Source organism: Pan troglodytes, chromosome 8, assembly GCF_028858775.2.
Source record: "Pan troglodytes isolate AG18354 chromosome 8, NHGRI_mPanTro3-v2.0_pri, whole genome shotgun sequence".
NCBI classification, from domain to species: Eukaryota; Metazoa; Chordata; class Mammalia; order Primates; family Hominidae; genus Pan; species Pan troglodytes.
In genome coordinates, this window is record NC_072406.2 from 13470578 (window position 1) to 13496130 (window position 25553).

Consider the following 25553-nt stretch of genomic DNA (forward strand, 5'->3'; position numbering starts at 1 on the left):
CTGGGGGCAGCAAGGCCGGTCAAGGCTGGAGACTCCAACAGTGGCAGCAGCAAGGGTGTTGGCCAAGCCACAGAGACAGCCCCACCCAGAGGGGCTGCATGAACCAGCAGCGACCCTAACCCAACGCGCTCATCGGACTGGGCACATGCACACGCTGTGGACACGTGTGAATATGTTCCAATTAACGTGATGCTACGTAATAATCAACAACGTTAACCCCATGGCTTCATTACATGGCATCTGGCACATTGAGACTTTTTATTCTGTCTCTCTTCCTATACAAAGAAGTGGAAAATAGGTCCAAGATCATTCACAACAAATTATTGCTAATTGCAAAAAAAAAAAAAAAAAAAAAAAAAAAAAAATCCTACCCTCACCTTGGAAGATCTCAAGGCAACACCTCGTTCTTTGAGGTCATAGTGGGGACGCTCTCCGGACCCCTAGGTGAGTCTGCGACTGAGGGGAATCCCCAAATGGGCAGTTTTGGGGCCAGCACGGACGCCAGCCATGCATCCAGGCAGGTCTTGTGACCTCAGCTGGGTCACCAACCTATTCCTGCACTCAGACCCCGCCAGGAACGAGGGCAACGGCCCGCACGTCTCTGCTCCCGAGGCTACATCCCCTACATTCCTCTGCACTGCTGGGTTCCATGCCTTAGATCCCAGGCACCTTAAAGTTGATGTTCCCCCACCAGCCCTCATGAAGATGATACTCACACAACGCCCCTCCTCTCCCACCTGGTCAGTACCCAGGGAGAAAGGAACCCGGGTGTCAGCTTGATTTTCTGCCAGTACATTGAAAAAACAGCTGGCCAGCAGCACTGGTGCACAGCACTGCCAGGTTACCCATGAGGAACGCTAAGTAAAGTCAGATGTACTCAAGTCAGCTGCGGCAAGTGCTTCTACATCCCTGCTCCAACAAGGAAAGACAGGAGGCCAGGCGTGTGGCTCACACCTCTTGTCCTTCCTTGTTGGGGCAGGGGTACAGACGCATTTTGGGAGGCTGAGGCAGGAGAAATGCTGGAATTCCAGACCAGCCTGGGCAACATAGCAAGACCCCGTCTCTACAAAAAAAAATACAAAAATTAGCCAGGTGTGGTAGCGCGCCTGTAGTCCCAGCTACTCAGGGGGCTGAGGTGGGAGGATCACCTGAGCCCAGGAGGCAGAGGTTGCAGGGAGCCAAGATTGCACCACTGCACTCCAGCCTGGGCAACAGGGCGAGACCCTGTATCAAAAAAAGAAAAGAAAGAAAGAAATACAGGAGACCACTAATAATTCCAAATAGTGCCTACTAATTTGAAATCTTTTCCAGATATGATGAAGGAAATTATTTTCCTTCCTACACCCATTCTAAGGAAACATTTCTATTTTTCTGCTACACAATTTGGTAACCTGCCCTTTCAGATCCTGGCCTCTTTACGCAGGACTCACTGGTGTGCTAGCAAAGCAGTGGTCTGAAACCTCAGCAACCTCAGACCCACCTGGAGGGCAGGTGAAGGATGCTGGGCCTCCGCCTCCTAACGTCACACTGGGGTGGGGCAGGTCTGGGGTGGGGCAGGGTTTGCACTTCAAATGCATTCCAGTCTAGGGCCACATCACCCTAAACACGCCCATCTCATCTAATGCATACCAGAGGGAGGAGCCACATGGGGCAGGTCACAGAGCAAGTGTCCAGGCACCAGGCCACCAGGTGTCTATTTAAATGCAAACCAATCAAGCAGCTTAAGTCAAACAGCTTCACCCTCCTAACACGTTGGCCAACACAACTAGTGATAAATATCACTGCTGTTAGACCTTCTGCTCACTGATGACCAGAGCAAGGGCCTGAAACATCAAAGCTGAAGGGCATGTGCCATGGTCAGGGCTCCGCACACCCCCGTCCCAGGCCATCGCACACGGGTGCCCTCACCGGCACCGGGGTCTCACAGACCCGCTCCACTCTCACACTTACTGGGACACAACCACCCTTTCAGCCCTTCATGCGTCTGTACCCTACAGCAGTGTTCAAGGGAGGCTAATTTAAGAAAGGAATGTAATATGGACGTCTGTGAACTCTTCCTTATATCCACTGAGTGGTCCTCCAGAAAGAGAAAGATTAAAAAGAAAAAGAAGATTTAAGAATCAAACACAGGGCCGGGCACGGTGGCCCACACCTGTAATCTCAGCACTTTGGGAGGCCAAGGCGGGCAGATCACTTGAGGCCAACAGTTTAAGACCAGCCAGACCAACATGGCAAAATCCCATCTCTACTAAAAATACAAAAATCAGCCAGGCATGGTGGCACATGCCTGTAATCCCAGCTACTTGGGGGGCTGAGGCAGGACAATTGCTTGAACTGGGAGGCAGAGGTTGCAGTGAGTGGAGGTTGCAGTGAGCCAAGATCGCGCCACTGCACTCCAGCCTGGGCGACAGAGTGAGACTCCATCTCAAAAAAAAAAAATAACAGGCCGGGCACGGTGGCTCAAGCCTGTAATCCCAGCACTTTGGGAGGCCAAGGCGGGTGGATCATGATGTCAGGAGATCGAGACCATCCTGGCTAACACGGTAAAACCCCGTCTCTACTAAAAATACAAAAAAATTAGCCAGGCGTGGTGGCGGGTACCTATAGTCCCAGTTACTGGGGAGGCTGAGGCAGGAGAATGGCACCAACCCGGGAGGCGGAGCCTGCAGTGAGCTGAGATCGCACCACTGCACTCCAGCCTGGGTGACAGAGTGAGACTCCATCTCAAAAAAAACAAAAACAAAAAACAACACAGAAGCCCGTGGAACAAGCCCTTGCCCCACTCCACGTCAGCTGTGCTGTGCCACCCAGGAGCATGCCAAGCTCAAAGAGTCATCCACCTGCCTTGATGTCACTACTCGAATCACAGAGGCTGAGATTCCCTAACCCTTGTTATGTCCATGTCACTCACAAGCAGGCACTGGGCCCCCACAATGCACAGGGAATCCCTCTGGCCATCCAATGACCATCCATTGATAAATAAAAAGCATTAATTCCAGCTGGGTTGCAGAGTTGCACACATCAATACTTGTTACTGTTCACAAATGTTCCACTTGAGGGTGGAGTGAAGTTACAGAATTGGGAAGAACTTCACAGACGTATGAGGGTGTATTTAAGGAAAAAGTGTATGGAAGAGGTGAGAAAATAGAATATCCTAACCTCTGTCTTTTTATCACCCTCTAAATCCTACGATTCCAGTTCTGTTCATTCTGCAGTGAAAAATAATAAGTGTTTCACACTCAGACACAAGGTGGCTTAGGAAGCTGCGGCTGTTTTAAAAACATGAAACAATCTAGAAGATCAGGATTCCGTGAGCGTATTCCTTACTAAAAAAGAGAAGAGACTAGGAGTTACACATCAGCTTGCCAAGGCTGTCCTGAAGTCCAGAAGCCCCTCAGGAGAACAGAGAATGTGCACCTTCTGCAGACCAAGGCAGGTGGCCGGGCCCAAGAGTGGGGATGGGGAGGCTGCAGGAGGCTTGCAGAGGGAGCTGTCCCGCCAGCCTCTGGCAGAAACTCCTGACTAATTAAACCCTGACAGCAACTCTGTTTAGTGAATTGTCTCCTGGTCACTAAGAAGAGTGAAGCTGTTGAAAGCCTACAGCCAACCCTCTGGATAATAGTTGAGATGTATTTTAGAGAAGGAAACGATCCCATCACAATCCCAGACTTGCCCACAGCTGCAGGCGCATCCTGGGAGTGCAGCTTCTTGCTCTGTCAGCAACACGGCCTGCCGTAGAGCCACACGGGTTCTGCCTGACGCCCCCACTTCAGGGAGTCTGGGCAGGTGCAGCTGAAACAACGTCCGGGGGCAACCCCCACCCCCACTTCTCGAAAGTACACACAGAGGCAGACAGAATGAAACACGGCCCCCAAATCTCAGACGTAGGGTTCAGCAACACGGCCCACCATAGAGCCACATGGGCTCTGCCCAATGCCCCCACTTCAGGGAGCCTGGGCAGGTCCAGCTGAAACAGCACCTAGGGGGCAACCCCGCCCCTACTTCTCAAAAGTACATGCAGAGGCAGACAGAATGAAACACGGCCCCTGGGCCTCAGACATACAATTTAGCACCAGCATCTGTGAAACAAGAATAAAAGTCGCATGGGAAAGTGAGCGTAAAAATGAAAAAATAACCGAATTACAGTGAAGATGGATGAGATGGGGAGGACTGTGAGGAAGCTGAGAAAGGGACTGAGGACCTGAAGAGGCACCTAAAGGATGGATGTTCCCGACAAGACAAGAAAGACCCCTCCGGATGAGGTGGGACATCATCTTCATCATGGAAATAAAGGGGAAAAGCCTGAAAACATCAGTTTCCTACCACGAAGCAAAAATCAAACTGGCCTCAGACTTCTCCTCTACAACACTGGATTCCAAAAGATGAGGACATAGCATCCGTGGGGTCTTGAGGGAGAGCTGGCATGAACGTTCCAGAGCTGCCGTCTCCAGAAGCAGCCAAAACAGCCTCAGATCCAGCAAAGTCTTGTCTTGAAAAATCTATCAGAGTACACCCCCTTATCAAAGTGGCACACGGCTGCAGGGGGTGTGGTGTAAGGTGATTTAGAAATCCTTCTCCGTGCAGACCCTAAACTTGGGAGGCCACTGGTCACACCCTGGCCACACACCTCAGCCAGCAGGAAGCCCTGTGCCTCCTCTCTGCTCCATCTCTAACGCCAAGAAACATTTTACTCATAAAATTATGTTGTTTCCCATCTGTTAAATTGTATATATTAAGTCCATAAAGAGACCAAGAAAATGTATAAAAACATTGATGACTTGATGGTGGTATTATAAGTAATTTTTAAACAAAACATGTTGTCTAAATTTTCCAGAATGAAAAAATACTCTTTTTAACAAGAAAGGTGCTTTTAAAGTCACCGTAAACAATTATATACCCATCCTATGAACGTGGTCTTAAAATAAAAAGCAAACAGCAAAAACAGAAGGAAGTGCATGAATATGTTGATAACGTTTATCTCTGAATGGGGGGGGCTATTTTGCCTTCTATTTCCCTAGGTTTGACGTGTCACTTCTGTAATGTAATAATAGAGCAAACACAATAGTTCAGGAAACACTGCTGCCCACTAGGACATAAACCCCGTCTCCCCCAAAATGCTGCATCCCCCAACCTCTGATTTTATCTTTTAAATCAGCTAAGTTTTCTCCCCTAAAAAGAAGCATATTGTATCATTACTCTTTAAATTTAGGTGAGTTAACAGGCACACAGACTTAAACACTTTCTGGAAAGGTGATGTGTAGAGTTTAAGATTTATTTTGTTCTGAGAAGAGCAGGGGCACGTTCCCAGGTGAGGGGCCTCCAGGAAACACTGGCTGTGTCAGCTGGGCCCTCACCTGGAGAAACGCACGCTCGAGGCCTCCACTCTCCACCCGGCCCCAGCAGGAATGTGGTGCAGAGCTGAAGACAAGCCCATCTATAAAAACCCCAAGGGCTGTTTCCAGGAGCGACTCACTGCCCCGTGCCCCTCGCACCCTGTCCCCCTGTGCAGGTACTGGAGCTGCTGTCCAGCCTCCCCCAGGCTCTCCACACCCACACTCCACGCCTCCTTCCACCCCACGCCAACCTGCACCACCCAACTCCCCACTGTCTCTTACTGACCACCGGCCTTGACTCCCCCATAGCCTGGAAATTGCAAAGCTGCCTGGCAGCAAGAGGGGACGGGTGGCGACCACACCAGCCAGGTAGCACCTGCTCCTGCCGGCCTGCAGGATCACAGGGCCTGCCTCATGGAGCCGTCTTTAAGCACAAGTACAGCGAGAAATCAATGCAGCTTTAGTTTTACTTTGCTGTTAAATTAATTTTATAACACTTGGCTATAACATACATTAATTTTTATAGCAATTACTAAAATAACAACTCATAACGCATTCATTCACCATATTAAGCCAAGCAACTGAAAAACCAAACACACAAGCAGAATTTTATAGGACTGTAGTAGTTTTTGTTAGGCTGTCAAATTATTTTAAGCTCAAAATTAAAGTAATTAAATCTGTGACTCTCAACTGGGGGAGGTGGGCACACACACAGTGTGGAAGTGAAAATCCTTTTTTTCTTCCAAACCTCACACAGACTCACTTGGTTGGTAATTTCCATTGCTAGAATTATGTTCTGTTCCTTAGGTTAAAAACAACTGCCTTCATACCTATTAAAAACAATGTTTCTTCCTTTCCTGAGTGAAAGTGAAATGAGCCATGGTGGCAAGCTGGGTGAGAACAGAGGGAAACTGAGTCCACTTCCACATTTGACGGTAGGAGAGAACAGAGGGAAACTGAGTCCACGTCCACATTTGACGGTGGGAGAGAACAGAGGAAAACTGAGTCCACATCCACATTGGATGGTGGGAGAGAACAGAGGGAAACTGAGTCCACATCCACAGTTCACAGTGGGAGAGAACAGAGGGAAACTGAGTCCACGTCCACATTGGACGGTGGGAGAGAACAGAGGGAAACTGAGTCCACGTCCACATTGGATGGCGGGAGAGAACAGAGGGAAACTGAGTCCACGTCCACATTGGATGGTGGGAGAGAACAGAGGGAAACTGAGTCCACGTCCACATTGGATGGCGGGAGAGAACAGAGGGAAACTGAGTCCACGTCCACATTTGACGGTAGGAGAGAACAGAGGGAAACTGAGTCCACGTCCACATTGGATGGTGGGAGAGAACAGAGGGAAACTGAGTCCACGTCCACATTTGACGGTGGGAGAGAACAGAGGGAAACTGAGTCCACGTCCACATTGGATGGTGGGCGAGAACAGAGGGAAACTGAGTCCACATCCACAGTTCACAGTGGGAGAGAACAGAGGGAAACTGAGTCCACGTCCACATTGGACGGTGGGAGAGAACAGAGGGAAACTGAGTCCACGTCCACATTGGATGGCGGGAGAGAACAGAGGGAAACTGAGTCCACGTCCACATTGGATGGTGGGAGAGAACAGAGGGAAACTGAGTCCACGTCCACATTGGATGGCGGGAGAGAACAGAGGGAAACTGAGTCCACGTCCACATTTGACGGTAGGAGAGAACAGAGGGAAACTGAGTCCACGCCCACATTGGATGGTGGGAGAGAACAGAGGGAAACTGAGTCCACGTCCACATTTGACGGTGGGAGAGAACAGAGGGAAACTGAGTCCATGTCCACATTGGATGGTGGGCGAGAACAGAAGGAAACTGAGTCCATGTCCACATTGGACGGTGGGAGAGAACAGAAGGAAACTGAGTCCACGTCCACATTGGATGGTGGGCGAGAACAGAGGGAAACTGAGTCCACGTCCACATTTGATGGTGGGAGAGAACAGACGGAAACTGAGCCCACATCCACATTGGATGGTGGGCGAGAACAGAGGGAAACTAAGTCCACGTCCACATTTGAGGGTGGGCAAGAACAGAGGGAAACTGAGTCCACGTCCACATTTGAGGGTGGGTGAGAACAGAGGGAAACTGAGTCCATGTCCACATTGAATAGTGGGGGAGAACATAGGGAAACTGAGTCCACGTCCACATTTGACGGTGGGCGAGAACAGAGGGAAACTGAGTCCACGTCCACATTGGACAGTGGGCGAGAACAGAGGGAAACTGAGTCCACGTCCACATTTGACGGCGGGAGAGAACAGAGGGAAACTGAGTCCACGTCCACATTTGACGGTGGGAGAGAACAGAGGGAAACTGAGTCCACGTCCACATTTGATGGTGGCTTTTAATGCACTGCAGGGTGTGTCCCCTTGACCTTCAGGAATTTTCAGGTAGTAAGAAAGCAATTTTTCTTATTGGAAAGGAGAAAACTAAATGACTGTAAAATAATATAATTTCCTTAAAGCAAAACAACAGAGAACCAACTTTTCCTTTTTTCACATTACCCAATAATTCTAAGACTCAGGGTTTTGTCACGTTACAGCAAATGCCATTCATTGGGGGAAGTCGGAAGTCAGAACAGTGTGTGCTATTCAAATTCTCAATGAATAATTAACTCAAATGTGTTCAGTGTGCTATAAAATGAAATTAATTTATTTTTAGTCTAACCCAAAATCCCCAATCACTTGCCAAATGATCCTCTATGTATCCTACATAAAAGACAGGGTCTTTCTGGCAGAAAACCATTGAAGTTTTTATTTGCAGTAAGAGAAGCATGCCTTATTATCAAACAGGTGCATGGTCCCCTTGCAGGGGGGTGCCCGTCACCTGCGTCCCCGTGCGTCACGGCGTTGCCGCACACCATTAACACATCAAAATGGAAAAGGAAATGTAAGCAGTGTTTGCCGTCCAAAGTTCACATCAACAATTCCTTATTAGGAAGGCAATTCTGAGCCTTTCCTCCTGCATCTGGGAGCTGCCAGCAACCCAGTTCCAGGAGAGAAAATAGCTTGACACCTCCTGCGGCCCATGGAGTCCTCCCGTTGGGACAAGGACCCCCCAGGAGAGAGAAGACCCCAGCAGAGTCAACACTGGAGGTCCTGGGGGGTGGGTGGTGCTGGGGAGGCCACACGGGGAGGGCTGTTCCCTGTTCCCTTCCCCTCAGGAGACAGCTGGCCCGAGGTGACACAGCACCGGATGCGATTTCAGGGCCAGGGACCATGGTCCCCGGGGCTGTGGACCACGCCAGCCCACAGCCACTGCAAGCCCCAGACCGGGGCTGTGGATAACGCCAGCCCACGGCAGCCGCATGCCCCAGACCAACACGAGAAGAACACAGGCCGACAACATCTTCATCTATGGTAGGTGACCCGGTTATCGTTCCTAAGAGAGTCCATGGCCACTTCTACTGGGTTCCCTATACTCTTCCCCTGCCCCAGCTGGTCCCCCCATGACAGCCGTGTCCCTGAGAATGGGATGTAGAGCCAGGAGGGGCGTGGGCCCATTCAGTTTGCAGGGGCTGCCAGGCAGCACCTTCCACCTGCCAAGGGCCGGAGGCAGGGAAGCCATTCCACAGCACGTGAGCTGGCAAGGGGCCTCCCAGCCTTAGAGCCCAGATGGCTTCTGGCCAGAGTGCTCTGGGCTGACCCCTCCTCACGCTCACTTCCCTGCAAAAGTTTAAGTTGTTTTCTGTAATTTGCAACCAGAATCCTGGCTGATCCACCACGGAACCCAGATGTCCTCAGTTCTGCCTCGGCCCCCACTTGTGAGAGGTCCGTGGCATAACACAAACTCCCCCTGGGATTCGTGGGCCTCACGGGGGAAGCTGAGGGTGTGTCCATGCAGGACCCCGAGGCTACACAGCTCTGGCTGTTTCTCTTCCAAAGCCGGCACTGCCCTCTCTCCATCTCTCCCGGTGCCAGGGCTCAGGCCCCAGCCCCCGTTTCTGCAGAAGCCCCTTTCCATCCTAGCCCCTGCCACCCCTCCTGCTCTTGTCTCTCCCACACCTCCCAAACTCTCTCCTGGCCAGCTCTCGCCACACTCAGTCAATGTCCACTGGGGGCCTCAGGGGCACCTCCACCTGCCCAGGTCTGGGACCACCGTCCTCCACGCATATCTACAGACCCTGTCCTCACCTGCATCACACCATTGATGGCGTCACAGCGTGGGTTCCGGTCACCAGTCGGCCTCCCCCACCAACGTGGACTCCTTACAAGCAGAGCCACCAACGTGGACACGATCCCATCAGGAACCACCTACTTTTGCATCCCCAGCACTGTGCTCAGGTCCCAGGGAGGCCCCAGCAAACCGTGGAACAACCAAACTCGTGACTGAATGAACAAGTATGTTAAGTCGTTAAGTAAAAATAGCAGAAGACTTAGTAGAATGTATGAGTAACAATTACAATTGTATGAAAATCCATATCCACGTGAAGGTATTATGCAAAAAAAGCTTAACTTTGTTTCAGTGCCTTTCCAGTTAAATGTTGTTAAGCAGTATTTCCCCCAAAAAGTGCGTCTTTTATGAAACAAGAACGCAAGGCTCTGAGGCCAACTTTGAACGTTTATTTGAGTGAATTCACGTCCCCCAAATTTTCCGTATCCCAAAATCAGGACTTTTGCTAAATGGTGCCCCTAGCACAGGAGTCTCTCCAAGGAAGTGGCCTGAGCTGAGAGGGGGCCTGGCATCCCCCGCCCAGGTCATCAGTCATCAGCAGCAGCAGCTGTGGCATGAGAGAGATGGTGTGGGGCAAAACCAATGGGGAAACCACAAAAGAAACCACCTGCTACTGCAAACGGCCTCACTGTACTCAGGGAGTCGGTTCCAGGACCCCATGGACACCAAATCCAGGCACACTCAAGCCCCACAAGTGGACCTGCCGAACCTGCGTGTACAGAGTCGGCCCTCCGACACACGTTTCACATGGCAGGAACACTGTATTTTCTCCCTGAGTTTGGTTGGAAAAATTCACATATAAGTTGACCCACAAAGCTCAAGCTTGTGTGGTACAAGAGTCAACTGTATGCAATTGACACTGATTCCTACCAACAATATCCAAATCTTAGCATGAGCAGCACGATAAACAGAATGAGCAAAATTCAAAAACTAAAGCAGCGTTTTTCCTGCAAGTGGGCGCACTGCGTATCCCCTGCGGGAAAGACCACGCTGTCTGCTGACCAAACTCCACTGGCATCTTCCTCCATCCTGAGGGCATCTTCCTCGGCATCTTCCTCCACCGACAGCAGCCTGGGCTCACCTCCCAGCCCGAGGCTGAGAACTGAGTTCCAGTCCCGGGGTGGGGCGGGGCGCACTGTGCACCCTCCCAGCTCTCCTCCACCCCTTCCCTCAGGCTGGCCCAAGAACAGCCTGGACAATCACCTGCTGGGGACACCGGGCTGCCCCTCCTCCGCCCACAGCCTCAGGCCACCTGTCTCATCCTCGACCGAGAAACGGAGCTGCAGTGGGAGGCGGGACATGCTGGGATCTACCCATGGCCAGGCCAAGCTGCACCAATCACTCAAGCTTCACTTTGATCACTTGCTCTACCAAATAAAACAGAACAGAATAACACCATGTCCTCCTTTCCACACACTCCCAAGCCTCCCATCCCACTTCCCGGTGCTGACCCCATGAGAACACTTTGTGCGTCTTTCTAGGTATTTTCTATCCTCCTCAAGCACAGAACCGCACGCAGAGTGATTTTTTTTTTAAACAGAAATGGCACCAGGGCAGATGACGATTTTTTGTACCATTTCTTGACTTTCTTGGGCATTTTCCACACCAGGACAGATGGACCCTGCTCTCCTTCCTCCCCGCCCACAGCTGCCTCGCGGCAGCCACACACTGAGCCATAAACCCTCGCAAGACTGTGGGCATCTCAAGGTGCCCCACGTCCCCAAAGACCAAGGGGTCACAGCTCCACATTGTCCAACAACACTTCAGACGCGGCCTCGAGCCTGGGAGCCCTCCTGGCCAGCCCAGACCAGCCCCAGAACAGAGGTGTGAGGGGTGACATCTGTACTGCCTTAAAAAAAAAAGGCAGATATTCAATGCCACATTTAAAATGGTCATGGCAGCCAGGCACAGTGGCTCATGCCTATAATGCCAGCACTTTGGGAGGCCAAGGTGGGCAGATCACTTGAGGTCAGGAGTTTGAGACCAGCCTGGCCAACACAGTGAGACCCCGTCTCTACTAAAAATACAAAATTAGCTGGGCATGGTGGCGGGTGCCTGTAATCCCAGCTACTCGGGAGGCTGAGACACAAGAACTGCTTGAACCCTGGAAGTGGAGGTTGCAGTGAGCTGAGATCACACCACTGCACTCCAGCCGGGGTGACAGAGCGAGACTCTTGTTTCAAAAATAAAAATAAAAAATAATAACAAAAAACAACATATGCATTCCTAGTCCCTTGGAGCCACGGCAACGAAGCTGGCAATATATTTTGGGTGTTTAAAATCAATGCTTTACATGAGCTACGCTGCAAGTCTCAACCTTGATCCTGCTACAGTAATCATCCACTACAAATTAAAACAAGAGCCATAACTCTGTCTCCTACTAAAATATTCTAATTGAGACATGCTAACAGAATGCATTTCTTTGGGTGAGAAAGTCTCCACCAGGGTGGGGAACAGACGGCCCACCGATTGTGCTGTGGCCCTAACCTCCGAGGACTCAGCAATCATCCACAGCAAGGCTGGTGACTCAAAAAGAACACTAAATTGCTCTTTGACATTAATTCTTAAACCTTGAGAAACCAAAGTTCTCTTTGTAACAGACTTGAGAAAGACACTCAGAAGAGACGCACCAACTCTTACCTGGGAGAGACACCCTTGCTAATCATGTCTGGATTAATGGATGCACTAAAAGCATCTCTTCCAACTGGGACACAGACTGCAAACAGGAACACCACGAATACCTTCCCCAAATTACCCAGTCCTGACCCATCCACCCCTCAGGAGGTCCCCAGCCAAGTCCAATAAGGAAATGACCCCACAGCAGATGCACGCACAGGCAGTGAGGGCAGTGGCGTCAGGGAATTCCGCTCCATAAACCTTGGCAGCACGCAGGGAGGTGCATCTCTCCTTATCAGACGCTGCCGGAGATTGGTAGTGACGCTTTCATTCTTCACAGCTGCTATCTGATCTCATGCTAATCAGTGTTTTTCTGACAACAAAGTCAAGGTTTCTCAGAAGAGACTGCCAGATGAAAGAATGGGACAAAAGACAGAAGCCTGTTTCTGTACCCAGCTGGACAGGTGAAGTCATTTAGGTGCAGGATGATCTGGCCATTCCAAATATGCACAGCTTTCCAATTTTGTTAAAATGAAACCCAGCCTTTGGAAAGGCCCGGACTTCCTACAATGCACAGTATTTATAGCGTGGAGGGCACTGTAGAGAAGTCATCAGTGTATTCACAACAGCAAGATCCACGGAGGCTCTGCCATGTGCCAGGCATGAGACAACTGTTTACAGAAAACATCTCATTTCATCCTACACAGAGTATACAGACTGCTTCACAGAACACTACCAAAGAGGACCATCAAATGATCCCCAGGAAGTAATGAGTGCCTTAAAAGTAAGAAAGCCAACCTCCTCCCCCTCTTATCTCCCTGTCCTCATTTTCATAGAACTAAAGAAATATGAAGGGCCAGTGACGCCCCACTGAAGAACGCTCTCCTGGTGGTTATACTCTGTAGTATGGAGCACAACACTGCCCCATGCTGCGCGAGGCTACTATTCTATACTACACTACTATGATCAGTTTGTTCTATTCTATACTATTCCGTTCTCTACGATACAATATTATACTGTTTCATTCTACACTATATAATACTGAACTATCTGTTCTATTCTATACTATTTTCTTCTATACTGAAAGGAGTTAGCCAGCTTGCTTTAGGCAGACAGTAAGCGAAGGGTCCCAGACAGCCTCCAGCCCATGTTTTGTGCAGATAGGGGAACTTGCTCAGGGGGCTTGCCTAAACATGCTCACAGCAGACTGAGGGCCCCATACACATGGGGGAATGGGGTGGAGCCACCAGAAATTCGCTCCTTATGCAAACAGGGAGCCCAGCCCCATCAGCTTCTATGTAAAAGCCCTTGTAGTCAACTGGGAAGGGGGCAACCAGCAACCTGCTCTCAGGACCCCTCTTTTCGCTGAGACCTTTCCTTTTCACTTAATAAATTCTACTGCACTCACTCTTCGATGTCCGCGTGTCTGTTTCTTCCTGGTTGTGAGACAAGAACCCGGACCCAGCTGAGCTAAAGAGCAAAAATCCTGCAGCAGTGCTACAGAACACTGTCCTCTCTGTTCTGTGCTATGCGACTCTACTATTCCACACTACGCTATGTAATAGTCACTGCCATCTCTGTTCTGTGCTATGCGACTCTACTATTCCACACTACACTACGTAATACTCACTGTCCTCTCTGTTCTGTGCTATGCGACTCTGCTATTCCACACTATGCTATGTAACAGTCACTGTCCTCTCTGTTCTGTGCTATGCGACTCTACTACTGCACACCACGCTATGTAATATTAATACCATGCTGTGTGTTCTAATCTAGACTACATTATGCTATGCAATACTACGTCATTAGTTCAACTGTATATTCTACAATACGATCCCACTTGTTCTATTCTAGACTATGTAATACTACTTGTCCTATTGTATGCTATACTATATAATGTTACACTGTTTCTTCTATTCTATGCTACCCTATAGAACACTCTACTATTTGTCCCATTGTATACTATACTATATAATGTTACAGTTTCTTCTATTCTATGTTACCCTATAGAACACTCTACTATTTGTCCTATTGTATACTATATTATATAATGTTACAGTTTCTTCTATTCTATGTTACCCTATAGAACACTCTACTATTTGTCCTATTGTATACTATACTATATAATGTTACACTATTTCTTCTATTCTATGCTACCCTATATAACGCTATACTATTTGTCCTATTGTACACTATACTATATAATGTTACACTGTTTCTTCTATGCTACCCTATAGAACACTCTATTTGTCCTATTGTATACTATATATATAATGTTACACTGTTTCATCTATTCTATGCTACCCTATAGAACACTCTACTATTTGTCCTATTGTACACTATACTATAAGTTACACTGTTTCTTCTATTCTATGTTACCCTATATAATGCTATACTATTTGTCCTATTATATACTATACTATATAATGTTACACTGTTTCTTCTATTCTATGCTACCCTACATAACGCTATACTATTTGTCCTATTGTATACTATACTATATAATGTTACACTTCCTTCTATTCTATGCTACCCTATATAACGCTATACTATTTGTCCTATTGTATACTATACTATATGTTACACTGTTTCTTCTATTCTATGCTACCCTATATAATGCTATACTATTTGTCCTATTGTATACTATACTATATAATGTTACACTGTTTCTTCTATTCTATGCTACCCTATATAACGCTATACTATTTGTCCTATTGTATACTATACTATATAATGTTACACTGTTTCTTCTATGCTACCCTATATAACACTATACTATTTGTCCTATTGTACACTATACTATATAATGTTACACTGTTCCTTCTATGCTACCCTATATAACGCTATACTATTTCTCCTATTGTATACTATACTATATGTTACACTGTTTCTTCTACTCTATGCTACCTTATCGAACACTCTACTATTCGTTCTATTCTGCACTACTCTGTATAATTCTATCCTGTTTGTTCCATTCTATACAGTATCAGGCATCGCTTTACCATGTCCCACCATACAAGAGCAGAGCCAGTTATACTTTCATAATCTCTTTTCCAAGCTCTTACCCAGTGCGGTATTCAAATGTGATGTTTTACTATGCCACACGTAAGTGCACATTTCATGATAATCAATGCCGTTTCCTATGGTTATATAATTCTGTCTCTATGATTCTATCAATACGGCTTCTTTGGGCTTTTCTGTAAGTCCTTTGCAGTGTCTGATTTCCTAGTGAAAAGATGAGTGAGGTCCCGATAAGATCCTACGAAACCAGCATCCACACAGGCTCACCTGTGTGCACACTGCTGGACTCCGTGTTGAAGGAGTGACAGGAAGACAGACGGCTGTCGGTGCATGGAAGGCAACAAGGACAGAGTAGATTCCAGAACTGAGACAGGTACCAAGGCTCTGGCACAGCTGAGGGTTGATCCCAATTCTAGCCTCTCACAGAAAGGCAGAGGTGACTTAGCACAAAGAGCATGGAACTTTGCTTTAATAAAGCAAATGCTTAACATCCACTGTGAGGAACTCAAGGAGAAATGGCAATAGGCTCTACTAATAACTACTGCTTTAAAAAATGCAAGGGAGTGGGTACATTTTCACATGGGCCATGTGGAAAGTTGGCTGGACCTGTCCCTGGACCTGACACTGGACATGCCGCTGGACCTGTCCCTGGACCTGCCCTTGGACCTGTCCCTGGACCTGTCCCTGGACCTGCCGCTGGACCTGCCCCTGGACCTGCCCCTGGACCTGCCGCTGGACCTGCCGCTGGACCTGATGCTGGACCTGCCCCTGGACCTGCCGCTGGACCTGCCGCTGGACTTGACCCTGGACCTGCCGCTGGACCTGCCGCTGGACCTGCCACTGGACCTGACGCTGGACCTGCCCCTGGACCTGCCGCTGGACCTGCCCCTGGACCTGCCGCTGGACCTGCCGCTGGACTTGACCCTGGACCTGCCCCTGGACCTGCCCCTGGACCTGCCGCTGGACTTGACCCTGGACCTGCCGCTGGACCTGCCGCTGGACCTGCCGCTGGACCTGACGCTGGACCTGACGCTGGACCTGCCCCTGGACCTGCCGCTGGACCTGCCGCTGGACCTGCCGCTGGACCTGCCACTGGACCTGACGCTGGACCTGACGCTGGACCTGATGCTGGACCTGCCCCTGGACCTGCCCCTGGACCTGATGCTGGACCTGCCGCTGGACCTGCCGCTGGACCTGCCACTGGACCTGACGCTGGACCTGCCGCTGGACCTGCCCCTGGACCTGCCGCTGGACCTGCCGCTGGACCTGCCCCTGGACCTGCCCCTGGACCTGCCGCTGGACCTGCCCCTGGACCTGCCGCTGGACCTGCCCCTGGACCTGCCGCTGGACCTGCCCCTGGACCTGCTGCTGGACCTGCCGCTGGACCTGCCCCTGGACCTGCCCCTGGACCTGCCGCTGGGTCTGCTACTGGACTGCTAACAAATGCTGCAGATCTTTATGGAGAGAAAAATACAATCCATCTGAGAGCAGCTGTCCCAGCTCTGGATGAAGCCGACAGAATGAGGCAGAGATGCTGGCATCATTCAGTGGGCAGTCAGTGACCCTCCTCTAAGTCCAGAAAAGCTCAAACTGCATGTCTGCAACTAGAAATACCAATCATTAGCCAGACCTCCTGGCAAATATCACCACTGACCCACTGTAATTCTGTGTGGTGTATTATGTTTCATGTGCAGGAAATCATTCACAAAGCCTTTAACAAGGAAGTATTAACATGACTTTTAATGCAATATAACAGCTTTGCACCCATTTAACATATATTTAACCCCAATGGTATATGTAAATATATATTTTATAGAACATCAGGCGTGTTTACCTAATGGCTCAAACCTTTAAAATATCTCTCTCCCTGAGAGGACAGCGGAGGATCCCATGCACTCTCTCCAGGAACATGGCCCTCCCAGAGAGGACTCACAAATCAAATGTGCACATGCATGCATGCATGCACAGACACATATCTCACACACACATGCACACACACACATACATGCAATACACACATTCACACATGCACACACATCCACATAATCACATTCATAATACCAACACGTAACACATACATACACATACAACACTCAAACACACATGCATATACATACACGTTCATGCATATACATTCTGGCACACACAAACATATGTAAATGCATACACATAACATGCACACATATACATTTATAACTATATACACAGGAGCATCCATGCATGCATATTTGCACGTGTGCGATGTCATGCCTAAACATGTAACACATGCACACACATACATACAACACAAATACACATGCACACATATACACATGCATGCATCTGTACAGTACAAAGACACATACATGCACAACACATATACATGCAATACACACTTTCATACACATAAATGCAAACACACATACATATATACACCCCTCAAAGACCCCATTATTCAATTCTATACAAAGTGGTTTATCCCCCAAATGTAACTTCTTGTAATTAATAAACTCTACTTTACTGCACATTTCTTGATTTCAAATAATGAGGTCTCACACACAGCACACATACACACATTCATACTCAAATACATGTGAACATACGAATAGAAATAGGCACACATGCCTGAAGACCCTCTTCTGTAAAGGTATTCTCAAACTTGAATTGAACGAATTCTGCTAATTATAGTCAGAGTCAGCAAAGATATATATTTGACCTCGGAATGAATATACTCGTTCTTTTCGTTACCCCTGGCAACAGCAAGAATGTAAAACAGGGTTGTGTGATACGATGCCACTTATTCAATCCCACTTCCCGGGATCTGACCACTTGTAAAAGCGTTTCTGTCTGAGTGATTTCCTTCTGACTAAAATCATGAGATAATTCCTTCCCTTCCTGCTTTCTCTTTCCCAGGCCTTTTTACTACCCTTTCATCATCTCGGAAACTAAATCATAGTTGTCAAAATGGAAGGCAAAGAAACAGCCTTAGGAGAGAATCTCACAGCAGACCGGACCAGAGAGAGGAAAAAATAATCTTTTTGAAAATGTACAAAAGGAAAAGTCAAGAGGCCTAGGTTCCCTCTCATGACAGAAACAGACGTCAGCAGAGCAGGTCGCTCAGCCCAGTTCAGCTCTGTGTATGAAACAGAGATGCTAGCCCTTGTCCCTGTTTCAAGCTCTGTGTATGAAATGGAGATTCCAGCCCTTGTCCCTGTTTCAAGCTCTGTGTATGAAACAGATTCTAGCCCTTGTCCCTGTCTCAAGCTCTGTGTATGAAACAGATTCTAGCTCTTGTCCCTGTTTCATGATGTTGCAGTGAAGGAAACGAAACAGACATAGGGCACAGACTGGAGAAAAGGATTTTAAAAGGATGACTTTTTAAATGTGCACCTGCTTTTCAAGGGCACAATGAGGACTTTTTCAAGCATATTAAAGCTGATTTATAAGAGATGGGTATAAAGACTCTACAAGGTCATTAGACTTTAGGCTTACAAAGAAAACAAATAACATTCTCCTAGCATCACGAGTCAGGTGTTCCACAAATACTAAGAATAGCCACCGCAACGGGATCCACTATGAGGTGTCAAAACATAACCCATGAAGCGTGGCCGAGAGCTCCTATAACCTGATTTCTAGGAATCTAATTTTAAACATCCTCACAGCTAGCACATCACAAAAATACAGAGCTCCAAATGCCGTAACACAAGTGCTAACAACACCTAGCCAAAAATATACGAGGCATTTCAGGCAAAAATCCCAGAATCAGAAGAACAGAAGTTTTGTAAGTCCTTCAAAAGCTGGTGCTGGTTGAGGCTTTTCTGCAGACTTCAACAAAAGACACACTAGAATTAGCCATTGACAGTAACCCTGAGTCAACACGCACAGTGTTCGGAAAAGCACAAGGCCTGTTCCAGGCTTGAGGCCCCTGGGATCTTTCTCTGGACCGCACAGAGTGGATGACTTTGAGAACTCAGAATAACCAACAACCAGTCCCTGAACAGAGAGAGAAGACTGCAGCCTCCCTGGGGACCTGGCTCCATGCCTGCCCCCTTTCTTCCGTGTACCTTTGCCCTTCCTGGCTCCCTCCTCCACCTGGAGACGCTCTGGGTTGAGGCCCCTCCCCAGCTGTGTCTTGGTCCATGGCTGGCTGCCCGTGTGAGGCTCCAGGCCTCGAAGGACCATCTCCACCTGCTCCCTGCGCTTCTCACCCGCTTCCGCCGTGACCCCCAGGCTCTGGCTGCTCCCAGGAATCAGGGCCACCAGGCTCCCCTCGCTGCCTCCAGCTGGAGTCCCACTCCCTGGTTTTCAGCAACACTTGGGACTTTGTCCTGGAAACTCTCGGCTCTGGGCTTTAGGGAACTGCACCGTGCAGCTCTTCTCTGGACTCTAAGCGGGGCCTTTTCTGGGTCTTCCGACCCTTCCTCCATTTCCAAATGTGGGCTTTCCTTTGGCCTCCTCTCTCCCGACATGCACACCTCACACTCTGGCTCCTTGACCTGCACTTCTATGTAGGAGGCTCCCAAATCCACCCTGGTCCGGATTTTCCCCAAGCCTCCTTCCATATTTCCAAACTCGCAGCTTGCGGTGATGTCTCTAAGTATCTCTGAATCAGGTCCACACTTGCTTCTCCTCCTGATTTCCAGCAAAGCACAACGCCGACCTCAGGGTGTAGACTGACAGCTTCATCTGCCTTCCTGCACTCCCTCTTCCCCTCCTGACCCAGGCACTGAATCGCTAAGCTCACTGGCTGCCTTCTCTCCTCCTCTCGCCATGGCGAGTGCCCCGCAGGAGCCTGGCCTGTCCCCCGTGGCTCCACAGCATACCGCACATCAAAGGCACGATTCTCTCCGAAGCCCTCAGTGGCTTCCTAGTATCTGACAGGTAAGGACTTCCACATTCTGACCCCAATCTAACTTTCTGCCCTCAGATAGGCACATGCATATTTTATCTATACACAAAGAGTACAGGCCTCACACCTGCTCTCATTCCTGGGTTCCTAGCTCCTCCTGAAGGTGCTGTATGAGGTACCTATGCACTTTCCAAACGCTAAGTGAATACGCACTTGGAGAACACTTACTTGATAATTTTGTGGCATTGCCAGATAACGCGGACAAAGTGAGAACTACGCAGGTGTACGGATGCTGCCTTGCCCAGACCTCACTCACCCAGACACTCCTGGATGCTCAAGGTGACCAGCTCTATTGGCGCACAGGCAGGCACAGGCTGCACCCCCACAGCTGGGCCCCGCGAGCTGAACGCTAATCATGAAGCAGCTGTGTTTGCTCCTAAATCTGTTTATGCCAGTGTACTTGTTACACATTACTTAAACCAATAAAATATGACTCCAAAGAGAGAGTAATTGATTGGATGAAAACTAAGTTGGATGCCTTTCAAAGACTTGATATGGGGGAATTTTTTTTTCTTTTTCATCTTTTTAAAATTGTTATCAAATTAGGTATGGGCAGAAAATATATACAATGTTTGAGGAAATAATTTTTAAAGGTTTCAAATCTAACTTATCTTATTTCTCTTGTGTTGCCTATTCTCTTTTAGAAGAACCAAAACTGTGGCAGGCCTGCGATGGCTGTGGTTGAGGAAAGAGGCCACACCCACAGCCAGCAGAACCACACTCAGCAGCAGCCTAGCCCCACGTGGAAGAGGCGTGAACACTCTCGGGAGAGGTGGATGTACGCTAATGGTTCTCAGCTCCGACCTCTTTGATTAACAGAACATGCTGATTGGTTTTATCTGAACGTCACACAAAAGGGTTTCTATGTCCAGGAAAGACTCTAAACACTCTCAACCCTGCTGGGGCAGATGGTGACCGTGACCCAGTGATACCACTCTCCAGTGGGCAGCCTGGTCTGCAGAGGGGGAGATCCCTGGGGCAGCCCTACCTCAGCATGGGTGAGTTTCTGTTGCAATTCTATGTCCAATGTAAATAAACTGTGGAAAACTGGGAGATGGTACAAGAAAGCAAGGATGCCAACTAAATGAATAGAAAGATCTACAAGGGAAGGCTGAGATCAGCTGAAATAGGATTGGGAAAGTAAAGGCCTGGCTGGAACTTCGTAACAGCTTTTGAGGCTCGGGAACAGGGACAGTAGCTGCCCTGTCCATCCCAGGAGAGAACAGACGGACATGGCTGGAAAGCACTTCCCTGACTAAAAGTGTCTTTAAAAAGGGAGATCTCAGAATCTCCTTCCCTGGAATGCTTTAACCCTTCGTGGAACACAGCAGAAATTCCACAGCCCTGCATCCCAGGAAGCAGGGACAGGACAGCAGCTTCCAGCACACAGAAGCATTTAGAGGCATAAGTAGCTACGCAAAGACAGCAGGAGCCGTGCCTCGAAAAGGCTGAGATGTCTGAGAAATAAAGTTGTATGCGGATTTACGCCTGGGCAGGTTGAAATGCGTGTGCCATGACAGATCCGGAAGCTTGTCTACTCGAAGGTCCACATCCAGGTATGTTTCACAGTCATCACAACTAGATTTTCAGAAATTTAAAACTCCTAATGAAGAAACGCAAACCTGCACGTCTCACGCCACCACTTAAGGCAGCGGCTCTCAAGCAGGGGCGATTCTACTGGGAGGAGGGATGCTGATGGCACCAGAGGGTGGGAAGCAGGGGTCTGACGCTCAGCACCGCAGGTGCCAAGGACAGCCTCCTCCCCACAAGGGCTCCGGGAGGCCACACCAGAGGGTGGGAGGCAGGGGTGACACTCAGCACCGCAGGCACCGAGGACAGCCTCCCACAAAGGCTCCTCTGGGCCAGAGCATCTGTAGTGCCAAGGGGAAAAGCCCGGACACAAAGGATCCAGTGTTTTCAACGTAGCTCAGGGTATCTCCACACAGAAACTCCCATCTGCCTTTTGTGCAAACTCTGGGGTCTTGCAATCGATAAACCTTCACAAGACACAACACGTGAACCTAACAATTCTCTTTTGCTCCAGGAGAGAGAAAAGAAGGAATGGTTTGGGGAGATTCACCGTAATTCTGTGAGTTCTTGACTAAAAATCACCAAGTCCGCTGTGTTCTGTTATCAGCAGTCCTGGGTAGGCCCAGACCCACCTCACCCCCAGCGGGACCCAGGCAAGGCTTTAAACCTCAAACGTCCCTTTTCGTAACACTGGCTGTTTCATGTGGTTAATAAATCATCCAATAAAATGACACACATAAGCCCAGTTATACACTCGACACATTAACACTATTGATCATTGTTATATGTCCGGGTTAATCAACGTTATAATGCTACAGAGAAATCACTGGTACTAAGAGTTGTAACGATGATTTTTTAAAATTTATGTATCTCAATTTTTTATACTGTTACTTTTTACATTTTAAAAAATGTATATTCTGAAATATTTTTGATATTTTAAAATGTTAATGTATCAAGCATTTTAAAATGAACCAAATATATATCTACAAATATATAGGGAATTTTTAAATAAATATCAGGGTAGAAGGAATTAAAACTCCTAACTTAATACTAAATAGACGGGAAAAAACAAAGTAGAGAGTTCTCACAGACTCCTGAAGGAATATATAGTAATAAAGCTCAAAAAGTACATTAAAACCTTTATAACGATGTTTTAATTACCAACTAACAAGAAAATATCTACTGAATCGCGACTAGCAGATACCCAGGTCTGTTCAGCACCTGTACTCTCCCCTAGGTCTGCTGAGGAACAGATCAATTCTGTTGGAGTTGACCTTGAAATTTAAAAAAACAAAACAAAACAAAAACAGCTTTAAAGATTTAAATTTCCTGAATAAAACAGAAAATAAAAATAACACTTCTGCACCTGTGAGTTCTCTTGACCCTAATTTATTTTTTACTTTGGATGGTTCATAAAATATACATATATACCTTAACCGTGCTTTATATTATATACTAGTGATTGTTAATTCATTATTAACCTCACTCTACAGCTAAATTCTAACACTAATCATGGTGGCATCATTAGGACATTGTTCTAGGTGGTGCTTTTTTAACTGAAAAGAAAAACTGGGGATAGGTAATAAATAATTATGTAATCTAAAGAAAAAGTTTTAATTGTGTGAGTCCAGTAACGCGATCATCTAGCAGGGAAAATATTTTCAGTAGTTCCAGGAAACTTCACATAAGAAACACTAAATAAACTCTAAGTCCAGTATATGAGTTAGAGACATTTCCAAAAGGAAAGCACACACAGTTGGTGGGGAGCGCCTGGATTTTCTCTAGCAAAAGACTCGTGGAATCCATGCTTTCGCCGCCACGTGACGAGGCACACGCGGACTGGGACATTGTCCTCCATCCTCCAGAACCAAACGCTACGCGAAACCACAGCGCCAGATTCCCACACTGGAAAATCCCTGAGCAAAGACTCACGTGACTCCTCCTCAGCCGCTTTCCCAAAACAAAACACATCAATCAAACGAACCCGATGAAATATACGAGATCGAAAGGAAAACAAGAGCCAGGCTTATCTCTTACAGGAACACTCCATAAATCTTACACTGAACTCACTCATCCTTCCACACAATCTGCTGATAAGAGGTAAATAATCAAGTGGAAATCACTCAAAGAAGCGCTTTCCTCCCCCAACAGACGCCGAAGTCTTTGCCGTGGCGCTTATGGGGTGCTCTAACTTCTCAGCGCTGGCCGTCACCAACGCAGGCCGGCAGCACCCTGGAAAGGCCCAGGTCCCGCAGCTCTCCCTCCACACGTGGCTACGGTGGAGGAAGGAAGAGCGGCTGTGAGTTCGTGGGAAAGAAGGGCTATCTGGAATAATACGAGTCCAGGTGACATATGTAATTGTGAGTTTTTGTTTTCTCCGAACTGGCCTTATTATTATTAATTATTCCTTCAGCACCTACCGGGAAAGCGAGAAGAAAGCAAAGGGCATCACTCCCTACCCACGAAAGACTCACAACATCCCTGGAAAAGCAACGAGGCGAACGGCTGGTCTGTGTTCAGAGCTGATTAGGAGCAGGGAGAAGAATCCAGAGCGTCCCCGCCTCCCTCCCTCACCGCCCTCCCACACTGATGTGAACACGGGAGTAACACCGCGCGTGGGGAATCCGCTGGCACCCAGAGCCCGGCCCGCGGCAGCAGAATCACCCAAGACTGAGATCCTGTGGCCTGAGTCGGGGCCGGGGAAACCAAGCCTGCAGGACTCCGGGAGCAGCCGGTTTCTGCACACAGGTAACATAGAACTGGGGGGAAGCAAAGCCACTAGGTCGGCCCGTGGCCTGTCTGCCCGTGGCCTGTCTGCCCGTGGCCTGTCTGCGCACAGCTATTAAAAGTTCAATAGCCGTGGTGGCAGCAGCTGAACTGGCTACCACAGGACGCAGCTGGGGTCTGGACGTGGGCCTGGGGGCTGGTGGAAGGCACGTGTGTTGAGGCGTGTAGTCAGGGCCTGCCTACTTCCCCAGGCCTACGGGGACAGATGTAGCTCCCCAGGAAATACCACAGGCAGCCCCCGGCCGGCAAGCTGCCCCAAGAAGCAGTGCGCCTCCCAAAATCAGAAGCAGCTAAGCTGACCCCCACCTCATCTGAAAGAGCCAGGCACCAGGGAGAGGGCACCCACCCAGTCTCCTAATCATAACAGACATTCACAGCAACACCACGAAAAAGAAACTACTGCTCTGACCTGGAAAAATGAAATTTAAAACAGAAAACACACAGGTTGTAACTAAAAGGCAGACGGACCAGATGCGGTGGTTCATGCCTGTAATCCCAACACCTTGGAAGGCCAAGGCAGGCGGATGACATGAGGTCAGGAGTTCAAGACCAGCCTGGTGAAACCCCATCCCTACTAATAATACAAAAACTAGCCAGACGTGGTGGCAGGCACCTGTAATCCCAGCTACTCAGGACTGGGAGGAGGCGCAGGAGGACGACGAGAGAGAGACGAGAGAGGCAGATGGCCCACGGCAGGCGGAGCACAGGACCTGGCTGAAGCCTCCTGGGGAGGGGCAGAGGCAAACATGCTGCTGCTTCTAGGCTACTCGGAAGGACGCACGCTCAGAAGGGGCTGCAAGGCAGGACTTGCTGAGGAGCAGTCATGCAGATGCCCCCGCCTCTCACAACGCACACACTGACAACATGCAACTCACATACAACACAACACGCATGTACAATGCACTCATACAGCACAAACACACAACTCATAAAACATGCACATACAACACACAACACTCATACAAAACAACATACACAACTCACAACATGCACATACAATGCACTCATACAACACAACACATACAACATACAATACATGCAACTCACAACATACACATACAACACACTCATACAGCACATGTACAACACATGCAACTCACATTCAACATGACATACACGTACCACACACAACACATGCAACTCACAACACAACATGCATGTACAACA

At 48.5% G+C, this 25553-nt stretch overlaps 1 protein-coding gene and 1 long non-coding RNA gene across 11 annotated transcripts in view; one reads left to right on the forward strand and one right to left on the reverse strand.

Moving 5' to 3' along the window:
* DIP2C (disco interacting protein 2 homolog C) overlaps nt 1–25553 on the reverse strand; it is a 436795-nt gene that overhangs the window by 389774 nt on the left and 21468 nt on the right. The window lies entirely within an intron of this gene.
* DIP2C-AS1 (DIP2C antisense RNA 1) lies at nt 8318–20970 on the forward strand. Of its 4 annotated transcripts, XR_010146754.1 has the most exons (4): nt 8318–8466; nt 8579–8730; nt 9399–9711; nt 10499–10577. It is a non-coding gene; the product is annotated as a DIP2C antisense RNA 1 (long non-coding RNA). The 4 variants fall into 4 exon arrangements; XR_010146756.1 differs by lacking the exons at nt 9399–9711; nt 10499–10577 and adding exons at nt 19949–20041; nt 20714–20970 and having other exon boundaries at nt 8318–8730; XR_010146753.1 differs by having other exon boundaries at nt 9399–10937.